This window comes from Sceloporus undulatus, chromosome 7, assembly GCF_019175285.1.
Source record: "Sceloporus undulatus isolate JIND9_A2432 ecotype Alabama chromosome 7, SceUnd_v1.1, whole genome shotgun sequence".
NCBI lineage: Eukaryota > Metazoa > Chordata > Lepidosauria > Squamata > Phrynosomatidae > Sceloporus > Sceloporus undulatus.
Window position 1 is genome coordinate 6036490 of NC_056528.1, and position 13461 is coordinate 6049950.

General features: G+C 44.6%; 1 protein-coding gene across 2 annotated transcripts in view; it reads left to right on the plus strand.

Moving 5' to 3' along the window:
• Positions 1-11249: 11249 nt before the first annotated feature.
• Positions 11250-13461, plus strand: part of PRKCZ (protein kinase C zeta) — a 60064-nt gene continuing 57852 nt past the window's right edge. For both annotated transcript variants that reach the window (XM_042479207.1, XM_042479209.1), the window contains exon 1: positions 11250-11371. The gene's annotated coding sequence lies outside the window, so the exon portion shown is untranslated. The remainder of the gene's footprint in view (positions 11372-13461) is intronic.

Here is a 13461-nt window from a genome sequence, read left to right on the forward strand (position 1 = left end):
TCCTTCCTTCTTTCAAAAAGGCTCTCTTGGATTGCGGCTAAGATTTTACTGCGTCTGGGATAGATAGGGAATAATCTGGTGCGTCTCCAGGAAAATAATTGTCAGTGGCCTTGTCGCGGAATGGAAAAGTGGCTTGAATGGAACAATAGGGGCAAAGTGGATTATGACTGAGGCTATGCAACCGTCTGGATTTTACCAGCTTTTTGAACCTTAAAGAACAGTCAATAGCTAGCTGGCTGGCGATCACAGTTTTGAGCATTAACTCATTCTTCACTCTGCAGCACTGTAGGGTTTCCCCCCCCCCTTCCTTTTCTTTACTGCACTGTTTATATGATATCTTTCCCTCCACCGAAGTGTTGATTTGTATCCGTATGCAATCCTTTCAAAGGCGGCAGGTGGGTGGATGTGCTGTGCATGTGCGCCAAGTTCCACAGAGTCCCACCTCTCGCAATGTTTAGCCGTTTACCTTTGGGAAGCAAGGGCGACGTTTGGTTTGGGTTTTGAAACATGTATGATTTTCCCTGGACAAATCGAATAGTGGCGGGGGAATAATGGGGTCGAAGGGGGTGTTTACTATTCTAGCTGCCGCATGTAATAAAGTATACGACTCCAAATTTGGCTGAAGTTTTATTCTGCTGCTTCTTGGTTTAGTAGTTTATCGAGGAGGAAAGAGCCCATAGAGATGGGAAATGATTCATAGCAACAATCGAGGTCTCTAAAATTACAGAAAAGAACTAAATACTCAACTATAAGTCGACCTCACGGATAAGTCAAGGGCAGGTTTGGGGGGTAAAATGATGGGTTTTGATATGACCCATGGATAAGTCGAGGGTAAAACTTAAGGCCATATAACAAAGGTTGAAAAGGACAAAGCAAAGACAAATGATGCCAAAGAACTTTAAAAATCCTGGCCAGCATAACTATATGTAATGTCATAGAATCGTAGATTTGGAAGAGACTCCAAGGGCCATCCAGTCCAACCCCATTCTGCCATGCAGGAACTCTCAATCAAAGCATCCCCATTGACAGATGGCCATCCAGGCTCTGCTTTAAGACCTCCAGGGAAGGATACTCCACTACACTCCGAGGTTCCAAGTCGAAGGCTTTCATGGCTGGCATCCATAGATTTTTGTGGGTTTACCGGGCTCTGTGGCCATGTTCTAGAAGAGTTTATTCCTGATGTTTTGTCTCTGAAGATGCCAGCCACAGAAGCTGGTGAAACATCAGGAATAAGCTCTTCTATCACATGGCCACAGAGCCCGAAAACTCCACAAACATCTATAACTATTTGTGCTCACTCTAAAGGCTGGATGGATGAGAAAGTAAAGAGGATCAGGGCTTCGTATAGGTCAGTGATGGTGAACCTTTTAGAGGCCGAGTGCCCAAACTGCAACCCAAAACCCACTTGCAAAGTGCCGTGTCCCTCTGGCTTTCTAGTAACAAACTCTGGCAAACTCTGTGCTGGGGCGACAGCACATGTGCCCACGGAGAGGGCTCTGAGTGCCACCTCTGGCACACGTGCCATAGGTTTGCCATCACTGCTATAGGTGCTCCGAGAGAGGGTTAAGTTCTCACTTTTCACCAGGGGACGATGCGTGTTTTTATAAGAGTTAAAGTACAGTATATGCATTGACCTATGGAAAGGTCGATCCATTTTTGGGTCAATTTTTCAACTAAGATTTCTAAATGTATACATGAGTATGTGCAGTATATTATAATAAAGGAGCAATGTAGTTGCTCCAGATAATACAGTCGGCCCGGCATATCCACTGATAGTTTATCCACAGATTTAACCATCCATGGCTTCCAGAAAGCAACTGAAATGCTTGTAATGTTAGTGTGGCGTAGTAGTTTGCGTGCTGGATTATGATCAGGGTTCGAAATTCCCACTTGGTTGCGGAAAGTCACACATTAGGTGAACTTATCACTACTTTTCCTAGGGCTGTTAAAAAAGGCCAGTTTTAGCTTGCATATATTTGCTGAAGCTGCTGTTCTTAACCATCAACGATCTCTCTATTATCCTAACTCTCTAGAATTTTAATCTGAATGTGGCAATAAAGGCATCTTGACTTGCTTACTCTGCATGTTTAAACTTGAGCTCAGAGGAATATCTAACATACAGACTATGGCTTGGTACAGACTGCTGAAAAGCGGCAGTCTGGGGCCGATTTTAGGGCTCTGGATTGCAGAGCGACCACATGATCCCAAGCTCTACCATGCGGCGGCAGCGCCATCATGGCGCAGCCCCATCCACATGGGGGCCGCCATCATGATGCAAGTGCGGCACAGCTTCCGCACATCATGACACCGAGCTTGCATTATTGAAGCATGACAGTGCACCAATAGCACACTCATTGTGTCCACCACGCATGCCTTTTAGCAGGTTGTTTTTGATGCGGAGGGAGGGCTTGTGGTTTGGCTGCTGTGGCATCCCTCAGCAGCAAAATCGGGCGCCTCCAGCCCTCCCTTCCAGGGCCGCCTGTCGAGCCCCTATTTGTCCATCAGCGCATTATCCCATCACCATAACTTGCTATGAAAAGAAGTAAAAACACCAGAATAGTTCTTTTTCCATTGCCTTTTAAAATCTGTTCCTTTAAACTGGAAATTCTAGGGATTCAACTCAAAATCGTCTGCATGCAAAACAGTACATGACTTTATAATGCCATAAATAGAATTAAAGATAGAATTTTTAATTTACATTTCCTCTTTCTTTGGGATCCATGTGCCAGCCACAGTCTGTGCGTATGTTGTTTGCCATCTAGTTGTCTCCAGTTGGGTTTTCTTGGACAGGTTTCTTCATAGGTTTGCCATTGTTGTCCTCTGAGGCTGAGAGACTGTGACTTGCCCAAGGGCTTCATGGCTGAGCAGAGACTGAAACCTTGCTCTCCAGAGTACACTCTACTGAACATCTGTAATGCCTTCCTTCGCGGTAACAACGCATCATGTGCAATAAGAAGGAACCGCAATTTCATTTCACTTGTCTTTGGAAATTGCTGCTCAGCTGCCTCTTTCGCTTAAGTCCCGGCTTTTTAAAAAGGTCTTGTAGGTAGTAGAATAAATGCAAAAAGAATGTAATTTCTGTGCATTTAAAGTACTTGGTAATTCCTCACCCACACAAAGGATTAAAACGAATCTTTTAAAGGATTGGTGTGTGCATGTGTGTTATCTAGAGGACATAACCGTGTGTTAAATAACACTGCCGGATCAAACGCTGTACGCAGATACGCTGGCCTGAAAGAGGGATAACTTCAATTTTTGTAACAATAATGCTGCTTTGATCCTCCTTAAACATGCACCTCGAGGATCTTACACATACTGTGCTGGAAGGAAGGATCATCTGTGAATGCGGAGTTGTGTCAGATTTATATTGCCACCCATCTGGTGTGGGGTGGATCCCAAAGTTGGAGGGAGGAACGCTGCTTTACAATTGACTGTTTGGCTGCTTGCAATCCCTTGTAAGATTAAACTAAAACACTTGGACAGTCAAATACAGTCTAGGAGACATCTGTCGCTGATGCCGCTGCTTGCTTGATGTGCGCATTGTTGCTCTGTCTGTATGCACAAAGTACTTCCACTAGGAGTCATGCATCAGGCTATGGATGAGACCATTTTTCAGCCACTGGAAGGCTGGATTCAGTTTCACCGAGGCCTGTTACAGACTGCCAAAATAAAGCTGCTTTGGGTCTCTTTGGAGGTATGCTATTTAAATGATACATGGGTCCTAAGAGTCCGGAGGTTGCGCCAAAGCCACACTCCATTCCTAAGCACTGGAGTGCAGCTTTGGCGCAGCTTCCGGATTCTTAGGATGCATGCATAATTTAAACAGCATGCCTCCAAAGAGACCCGAAGCAGCTTTATTTTGGCAGTCTGTAACAGGCCCAAGTTTCTGCCCAGATCTACAAGAGTCCTACAAGAGTCCTTCTCTCTGAAGTATTTGAAGGGGTGTCATATTGAGGATGGAGCGAGCTTGTTTTCTGCTGCTCCAGAGAATAGGACACAATGGAGCAATAGATGCAAACTACAGGAAAAGAGAGTCCATATCCTTCATTCTTCCCAGATGAGGAAGAGAAAGGTAAGAGGGGATATGACAGCCCTGTTTAAAGATTGGGAGGGATGTCATATTGACAATGGAGCACACTGAGGATGGGACATATTGAAGATGGAGCAAGCTTGGATACTGCTGCTCCAGAGAATAAGGACATTATCACACGTGAGACGGACGTCATTGTCCCGTGCTTATCACACGGTCACAGGAAGAACCTTCACGCAAAATGGCTCTTATCGGGACATTGTCCCATCCAGAAAGTGATTGCGCAAAAGGCTTTCTCACTAAATTGCGCTGATCCCTGAATGAAGTGGACTTGTCCCCTCATTTCCCCTAACTTTGTATTGTTGGATGATCCCAGTAATACAATTCCACTTCATTGACGGGACATTCACAGGATCAGCGTGATGTGGTGAAAAAGCCTTCCGCATGATCACATTCAACCGCGCTTTCCAGGATAAGAGATTCCACCTCAACATTAGGAGGAATGTCCTGACAGTAAGAGCTGTTCGACAGTGGAAGATGCTTCCTTGGAAAGCAGTGGAGTCTCCTTTGGAGTACTTTAAGCAGAAGCTGGATGGCCATCTGTCAATGAGGATGCTTTGAATGTGAGTTCCTGCATGGCAGGGGTTTGGATCGGATGGCCCTTGTGGTTTCTTCCATTTCTATGATTCTCCAAGAATCTCTTGTAGTATAGAGCAACCAAATGCACTCCAACTGAGGGAAAGCAAGCAGAAGCATCTCAACCTTGCTTCTCTTCCTTAGTCCAACAGTTATAGAGGTGGGAGCAACCATGGCACAGGTGTAGCCAATGTGCGAATAAGAGTTGCATGTTAGTTCTCCCCATCCGTACCATCTGTTTCCACCACTTCTACCATGCCACTTCCAAACAGTTATTTCGATGAAAGGGCAGAATTAAACCTTGTCAGCAAGTGGAAGAGACGCAACCGATGCCCAAAGGCCAGCCAAGCTCCCTTCTGTTCAGCAAGCCATTCTAGTCCTTCGTGGCAGATGCAGATATCCATGCCTCCTGAAACGCATTGCGACTTGAACCTCTCTTTGACAAGTAACTGAAGAAAATCTGTTAGCTTCTTAATATAGGCATTAACCGTGGGTCTGGTCTATTTTAAGAGGGACTAAATGATATTGAAATGCCATCTATCAGGCTTATTTATGAAGGAATTGCCATGGAGATCAGCCATTTTTCATACACTCCACGGTTGTTATGCAAGAGGGGGTCGGGTTCTATTTTTGGGGTGGCAAACAAGATCCTGTTATTTGAACAGATCCTGGCCCAAGCTCAGATGACATTTAAATCCTGTTCTCAGGAACCGCATTGATCCACACTGATGTGCCTCTCTGCGAATTTGGTTGTTCACGTGTTCAAGCGTTCAAACAAAGATTGAGCTGATGATGCAAATGCTTCCGGAACCCACTTTTTGGCATGCAGCATTTTATCCCATGTCTATTTGTGTCTATTGCCTAAGTATTTGAAGGGGTGTCACACTGAGGATGGAGCAAGCTTGTTTTCAGCTACTTCAGAGAACAGGACATGGAACGAGGGATGGAAGCTACAGGAAAAGAGATTCCATCTTAACATTAGGAGGACTCTCCTGACAGTAAGAACTGTTGGACAGTGCAAGACACTCAATCAAAGAGTCATAGTCTCTCCCTCCTTGGAGGTCTTTAAGCAGAGGCTGGATGGCCATCTGTCAATGGGGGTGCTTTGATGGAGAGTTCCCGCATGGCAGAATGGGGTTGGACTGGATGGCCCTTGGGGTCTCTTCCAACTCTATGATTCCTTTAACACTTGGAAACAGATCTTCACTGTTCCTCAGCACATCCCTCTGTCTCATTTGTTTCTCCAGCTGACTTGATCTGGCTTCTTACCTTGGACTCTTAATGACCAAAGCTAGCAGGGGATTGTAGTGCTCCATACAATAATTGACAACCATTGAAATGTGGTATTCTCTAAACCTCTGGACTGGACTTTGGGTCCAAGATGGAAGACGTTCTGCCACCTTTGTCTTAACAGAAGCTGGTACCATAGTAGCGAAGAGCCAGGAGCATTTGCAGAATAACCCCCTGAATGTACACATTTGATATGCACAAAGATTCCATGGATTGCTGACATACTGAAAGAGGTTACCAGAATCTGAGACACAACGACATTTGACGCACAAGCAAGTGTCCTGGATATAATCCAGGACACGCATATTATTAGCAAAGTTTGAAAACAGGTCATATTTATACATCTGTTTCTTCAAATGTTCGCGACGATTAAGCCCAAGTTAGCTAGAAAGCAAATCTTCCCAGTGCACTTTGGAAATAGGGCAACTTTACGCCAGATGAACACAAACACAGATGCTTATCACAGAGGCCACCATTCCCAGGAATGTGCCTCCAACCCATAGGTCTCCCCACAGCTCCTTGCCAAGTCAATAGCTATCTAGAAGGCGGTGGATCTGCCCTTATGAGATCTTTTCATGTTTCTATAAATGTAATGATATTCATGTTCCTGTGAAGTTGAAGCGGAGCATAAACCGTGCTGCTAAAGTTCAGCCATCTTGGTCAGAAAGTTAGGACTTTTGACATTCAAATAACTACAGTCAGCCCTCCGCATTTGTGGCTTTGGCTTTTGCAGATTTAATCATTCATGGATTCGATAAATACATCTCTGGGAATCTCCAAGGCGTTTATCACACTAATTTTGGCACGAAAGAGCGATTAAAGCGCATGTAAAGCATCCCCTGCAAATAAAGTGGAAATGGCGAGTAACTGCACAAATGGTTGTTGCACACAATTGTGCGAATAAAATGATATTGGAAATGCATTGTCGCTGAAATCCCGAAAGTAAAAAAATGCGCCTTAATGCTTCTTTGGGACCACTTTAATGGCGGGGTTTTGTGCAACGTCGTGTGAAATCGTTTTGTGTAATTATGCGATTTTTCTGGGATGTTCACAGGATGAACTCCCAATCTCCTTCGTGTGATAAACTCCCAAGTTTTTCCTTAGCATTGCCATAAGTCCAGAAATGACTTGAAGCCACTTTGGATTTGGCTCCTACCGTTGACCTAGCGGACCTGTTTATCCCAAATTGGCCTTTTTAGTCACCAATGCACTTGTACAAAGTGCGGGATGAGTCCTTCCTGAATCTTCGTTCGCGAAGCAAAGCCAGAGAGAGAGACTATGTTGTTAAGTCGCAACGGTGCAAAATCTCTCCCGTATTCCTTTTAGCTTTCTCATAGTCTCCGAACTATGAAAACCAAAGGTATTAAACAACAGAAAGTACTGCAGCAAGGCATCTTTCCCCGAAATATATCCCTAGAGCCCTATTGCCCTCTGCTGGAAGAAGGGAATACTGTATACTGTACTGTGATGAAATAGGCAAGTATCTTTTCAGTGCGAAGTCGAACTTGAAGGTTTTCATGGCCGGCATTCATACTATTTGGTGGGTTTTTCGGATGATGTGGCCATGTTCTAGAAGAGTTTATTCCTGACATTTCGCCAGCATCTTCAGAGGATGCTAACCTGGAAGAAAGGGGTATATATACTGTTGGTTGAGAAGATCCCAGAGAAGCCACAGAAGCATCATCTTCTCCGAAGATGCCAGCCACAGATGCTGGCAAAGTGTCAGGAATAAACTCTTCTGGAACATGGCTGCATAGTCCGAAGAACCCACAAAAAACTATGGGTGATAAAACCATAAAATACTTCATTAAAGTAACTGAAATCACAATGTAAGAACACAGCCTCCTTATAGAAACTTGTGGACCACACTGAAACATATACCTTTATGATTGCCACAGAGTTCTTCTGCGATTTCAGGTGATCACTGCCAAGCCCTTTGTTATTAAAGAGCAGACTAGTCTATATGAAATTAATTTTCAGTCCATGTATATGTTTATACATACATACATAGTGTGTAGAGGGAGATCTTGTAGGACTGGAGCACAGCTTTGGCGCAGCTTCTGGCCTCTTGAGATGCATGTGTCATTTAAACAGCATGCCTCCAAAGTGACCTGAAGCAGCTTTATTTTGGCCTGTCTGTTTAGGCCCTTTTACTCTTTTAAACAATGCTGTTTTTGGAAGCTCTTGGAGCTTTTTGTGGCTCCTTTTTGTGCCCTGGAAAGGCCAGATTGGGGCTGCGGCATGTGGTTGCCGCAGCCCTGATCTGGCAAAGATGGAGGCGGCTGCAAGGCTGCCTCTTAGGGGTGGTTTGCACAGCCCCAAAGTAAGCAGCAGAAAACAATTCCTCATCCCCCTCCCTACTTTTTGGCAGCATTGGGTGGTCACTGAGCTTGCTAATTTTTATCTTTAGTTAATGAACAGTGTTTATATCCCACTCATCAGCAATAGAAGTATAGTGTCTAGATCAAGGTAAGTAATAGTGCCACTCTATTCTGCTTTGGTCAGACCCCACATGAAATATTGTGTCCAGTACTGGGCACCACAATTCCAAAAGGACATTGAGAAACTGGAGCCATGTGTCCAAAGGAGGGAGACTAAAATGGTGAAGGGTCTGGAAACCATGAAGCCCTATGAGGAAGGACTTAGGGAGCTGGGGATGTTTAGCCTGGAGAAGAGAGGGTTAAGAAGTGATATGAGAGCCCTGTTTAAATACTTGAAGGGAAGTCACACTGAGGAGGAAGCAAGCTTGTTTTCTGCTGCTCCAGGGACTAGGGCATGGAGCAATGGATGCAAGCTGCAGGAAAAGAGATTCCAGCTCAACATCAGGAATAACTTCCTGACAGTAAGAGCTATTCAACAGTGGAACACACTCCTTCAATGGTGAAGTCTCCTTCTTTGGAAGTCTTTAAACCGAGGCTGGATGGCCATCTGTCAATGGGGATGCTTTGATTGAGAGTTCCTGCATGGCAGAATGGGGTTGGACTGGATGGCCCTTGGTGTCTCTCTCAGATAAATGAACAGCGTCGTTCCAATCCTTCTCCTAAGGGTGAAGCAGATCCACCCATCAGCAAACAGCCGCCCAATTCAAAGGACACCCAAGCTGCAAGGCTGAGTGGGTGGCCCAAGAAAGGGCGATGGATTGTTTGAGGAGACGCAGAAAATATGTCCATTTGCATGCACAACAAGGCGGAAAATGCGGAGCCACCCTGTTAGCATGACCAAAAATAACCTGATGCGTCAATCATGTGGAACTAGTGGGACACTCCCTTTGGTTCTGAGAATGGCAGGGCTGTCAATACGCATCTGAGGCAGATGATAACAGTTGTATGCGATGCTTGTTGTTGTTAGCTGCCCTTGAATCGGTTCGGACTCAAGGCGACTTTATGGATGAGACATCTCCAAGAATCCCTATCCTTACCCAGATCCTACATGCCTTTGCCCATAATAACCCTCCTGATCAATTCTATCCATCTGGGCCGCATTCCCACTTACAAATAAATCGATCTGCAATCCAAATCGATGGATCGGTTTGGCAACAGAACGTGGTTCGCACTACACTTGCTCCGGTCACATTTTCTTGCCGCAAAATAAAATAAAACAACCTGCTTGCGGTTCACATTGACGAACGCATCGATTCAAAATGGACTCAAAGGGCAAATTTAAATCGATTCCGATCCGCATCTGGTTCACGCTTGTGTGGAACTGGTTTATCCAAAAAGACGCGAGGAAAAAATCAGCGTCAAAAAGACGTGGGTTAAATGGTCTGGCGCGTGGCTCCCAAGTGTGAACCACGGTTACTTGAATCGGTTCAAACCGATTTGCGATCCAGTGATCTTCCTCTCTTTCTTCTCTACTCTACCTTTCCTAGCATTATTGTTTTTCCTTCTCATGTATGTGGCCAAAGTCCAATAGTCTCAACTTGATCCTCTTTGCTTCCAAGGAGAGCCCTGGTCTGATCTGTTCAGGAACCTATTTGTTTGTCTTCTTGGCTATCCATGGCATCCTAAGTCCTCTTCTCCAGCAACACATTTCAAATGAGCTGGTTTTCTTTCTGTCTGCTTCCTTCACTGTCCAGCTCTTGCATCTGTACCTGGGGATGATGGGGAATACAATGGATTCTGGAAGACTTTGACTTTAGTGCTGAATTGTATGTCTTTGTTCTTCAGTATCTTTTCCAGTTCCCATTCCTGCTGCTTTATCACACTAGGAAGCAAACAGGATTTAAACATGAGTTAAACTAGAGAAAACCAGGAAATGTCGTGTGATAACCAGGCATTTCCTGGTTTACTCTCGTTTAACCCTCGTTTAAATCCTGTTTGCCCCTTAGCCTGGTGTGATAAAGCTCTTCTTATTCTTATTTCTTGACTGCAGTCTCCATTCTGGTCAGTGTTTGTACACTGTGGAAGTAATCCAGTTCGACACCACTTTAGCTGCTGTGGCTCAATGCTGTGGAATTCTGGGACTTGTTTGTTGGGGCACCAGAGCTCTGACTTCCGTGGCTCAATGCTATGGAATTCTGGGATTTGTAGATTGTTGAGGCCTCAGAGATTTGACTGCTTTGGTTCAATGCTATGGAATTCTGGGATTTCTAGTTTGCTGGAGCACTGGAGCTTTGTTGCCTATGGAACTGTCGGACCTGTGTTCCTGGTGCCGCAGTAAATGACAAATCCCAGAATCCCACAGTCAAAATTGTCTGGTGCTACCACACAACTACCATTCCCAGTATTCTATATGTTGTATGTGTGGAATTCTGGGACTTGTAGTTTGTGGTGGTGGAAACCAGCGCTTTGCCTAAGTCAGTGCTGTGGAATTCTGGGACCTGTAGGGAACTACAGTTCCCATGTTGCCACAGAGTTGAGCCAGGGCGGTTAAAGCGGTGTCAAACCGGATTTATTTCTGTAATGTGAATATTCAGTGCTCCCTTGCTCTGGCCTGTTGCTAGGCAGATAAACCTCCAGTCCCCTCAGCAGTCGTGCCCTTTAAGAGATTTTGGACTCCATCTCCCAGAAGCCTCAGCCACGTTGGCCAACAGCCTGGAATTCTGGGAGACGAAGTCTAAAATCCAATAACGAGGCCTAATGCCAGCGACAGGTGATTCCCTTTTTCCCTATTGGCTGCCTCCTCTTGTCCTTTCGGCCAGGTAACGCTCCATGCCTCGTTCCCATTGGTCCATCCCCCAAAAGGGGGCGGGGACAACGTCTCCTCCGGATTCCTATAGGTCGGAAGGTAGAGGGCGGGAGTTGAGGGAGCGACCTGATTGGTTGGTTGCGTGAGGGGAGGGAAGGAAAATAAATCCCTCTCTGGTCGGAGTCCGCCATGTTGGGAGGGAGGAAGAGGAGGAGGAGGAGGAGGAAGAGGAGTTGGGGATGATGGTTGTTGCGCCACTCTGAGGCCGACGGACGGCAGGGAGAACAGGTGGGTTTGGCGGATGCTGGGCCATGCAACGCTTTAAGGAGAGAGAGAGAAAGGGAAAGGGCTCCAGTGTTCCTCCTTCTTTCACTTCTGAAGTTGCTCCAAACTTCCTCCAACTCTGAAGGGAAGAAGAGGAAGGAAGGAAGAGGGAAAGAGAGAGAGAGAGAGAGAGGGAAAGAGAGAGAGAAAGAGAGAGAGAGAGGGAAAGAGAGAGAGAAGGAAAGAGAGAGAGAAAGAGAGAGAGAGGGAAAGAGAGAGAGAGAGAGAAGGAAAGAGAGGGAAAGAGGGAAAAGGAGAAGGGTCTATATCTATATGATATGATGATATAATGATAATGACTTATTATCATCATCATTATTGATAGCAGCTGTTCATCTAAACTAGTTTATCTTCCTTCTGACCTTATTAAGGAAGTTCATTATCTTATTATCATTATTATTATTATTACTATAATTATCATATTGCTATTATCATTATATTATCATTACCATTGTTATATTGTTATCACTATCATTATATTATTATCATTGCCATTATTATCGTTATGCTATCATTATATTGTTACTATCATTCTTATTCTTATCATTATCATTATTTTATTACTATTATCATTTTCATATTGTTATTGTTATCATTATATCATATTGTCATTATTATATTGTTATTGTCATTACAATTATTATAATTATGTTGTCATTGTTATATTATTATCATTATATCGTTATATTATTATCGTTATCATTATCATTATCATATTGCTATTACTGTTATCCTTGTTATTATCATGATCATTATATCATAGTATTATCATTATATTGTTATTATCATTATTATTATAACTATATTATCATTGTTATATCATCATATCGTTATACCTGTAGTATTATTATGATCGTTATCATCATTATCCTGATTTATTACCTTGCGTCAGTGTGTCTGTTGTGTGCCTTGGTTTCTCACTTATGGCGACCCAAAGGCGGCCCTGTCACGAGGTTTCCTTGGCAAGGTTTGTTCTCCATGGCTCTCCTCTGAGGCTGAGAGAGTGTGACTTGCCCAACTTGCCCACCCAGTGGGTCCACATGGCCATTCATAGCAGGAGATGTGTGTTGTGTTGTGTGTCTTGGAGTTGTTTCTGACTTATGGCTCCCTAAGAAGGCAAATCTATCATGGGATTTTCTTGGCAAGATTTGTTGCCATTGCTCTCCTCTGAGGCCGAGAGAGTGTGACTCGCCCCGTTTGCCCACTCAGGACCTTATTAAGGACAAAATGAATGTATTTAATCTGGAGTATTCATATCCCGCTCTTCAGCCGCAGATGCTGTCAGAGAGACTTAGATAGAGGTTGTTAACTGGACACTTCCCTGCCCTTAGGCTTACAGTCTGAAAAGGGCATGGCTTTGCAAAAGGAGAAGGGAATGGCAGTCAGGAAGGGGACCAAGTCCAGCAGATACGGCCGGTTCTTCTTCCTCTCGGAGGGCAAGGCGCTGGCAGCTGGAGTCTCACTTTCAAAGGCGCTGCAAGGTGTCTTTGCAGATCTCTGGTGTGCCAAAGGCCAGGATTAAGAAAGGGTGGCAGCATCCTTGTGTAGCCTTACTTCATAGAATAATAGTGTTGGAAGAGACCCCAAGAAGGGCCATGATCCAGTCCAACCCCTTTATTCTGCCATGCAGGAACTCTCCATCAAAGCATCCCCATTGACAGATGGCCATCCAGCCTCTGTTTAAAGACCTCCAAAGAAGGAGACTCTATCACCCTCCGAGGAAGGAGTGTGTTCCACTGTCAAACAACCATTACTCTCAGGTAGTTCCTCCTAATGTTTCGGTGGAATCTTTTTTCTTGTGGTTTGAATGCATTACTCCGTGTCCTATTCTCTGGAGCAGCACCAAACAAGCTTGCTCCGTCCTCAATGTGACACCCCTCCAAATACTTAAACAGGGCTATCATATCACCCCTTAACCATCTCTGATATATTTGTTATATCGCTTTCTGTTTCTGGAGTCTTTTAAAATGTAGAGCTAGCAGGTAGATCCTTTTGCACAGCAGAGCATTTCAACCTAGAAAGTTCCCTTCAAGGGATGTGTATACCTCAGAGCC